General features: G+C 50.2%; 1 protein-coding gene across 3 annotated transcripts in view; it reads right to left on the bottom strand.

The window, feature by feature from the left end:
- Positions 1-633, bottom strand: part of Klhdc1 (kelch domain containing 1) — a 36976-nt gene that overhangs the window by 1621 nt on the left and 34722 nt on the right. The window lies entirely within an intron of this gene.

Below are 633 nucleotides of genomic sequence, written 5' to 3'. Positions count from 1 at the left end.
TTGTGTGAATGTATGTGTGTGAACCCAGGATTCACTGTGTTATTTTGTGTATGTGTGTATTGTGTGAATGTATGTCACGAGAGTACAAGGACCGCAGGCAGAGGCCGGAAGAGGGCGCATGACTCCTGGAGCTCGAGCTGGAGCTGCAGAGGGTTATGAGCCAGCTGCCATGGATGTTGGGAACCAAATCTGGGTCCTCTGAGAGAGCGACAAGTCCTCCTGACCTCTGAGCCACATCAAGCCTTGTTTGTTTATTTTTTGAACATTTTTATATATCATCAACGCTTGCCAGCATCCACAAAGCCCGAAAGAAAACAAAATTATATGGGCCCACTCTGTAGCCCAGGCTGGCCTCAAACTTGAGGTGACTCTCCCATGTCAACTTCTCCAGGTAATGGGGTTACAGGAGTGTACTTATCATGCCTGACAAGCTAAGTAGTCCCTTTTCCTTCTCACAAAATCCATGTAAAAACTCTAGATGGCAGCCGGGTGGTGGTGTCGCACGCCTTTAATCCCAGCACTCGGGAGGCAGAGGCAGGTGGATCTCTGTGAGTTCGAGACCAGCCTGGTCTACAAGAGCTAAGGCCGGGTGGTGGTGACGCATGCCTTTAATCCCAGCACTCGGGAGGCAGA

The sequence above is a fragment of the Microtus ochrogaster genome, chromosome 1 (assembly GCF_000317375.1).
Source record: "Microtus ochrogaster isolate Prairie Vole_2 chromosome 1, MicOch1.0, whole genome shotgun sequence".
In the NCBI taxonomy this organism is placed as follows: domain Eukaryota; kingdom Metazoa; phylum Chordata; class Mammalia; order Rodentia; family Cricetidae; genus Microtus; species Microtus ochrogaster.
The sequence above is the reverse complement of the archived record's forward strand: the minus strand, read 5'-3'. Positions and strand labels throughout refer to the sequence as shown.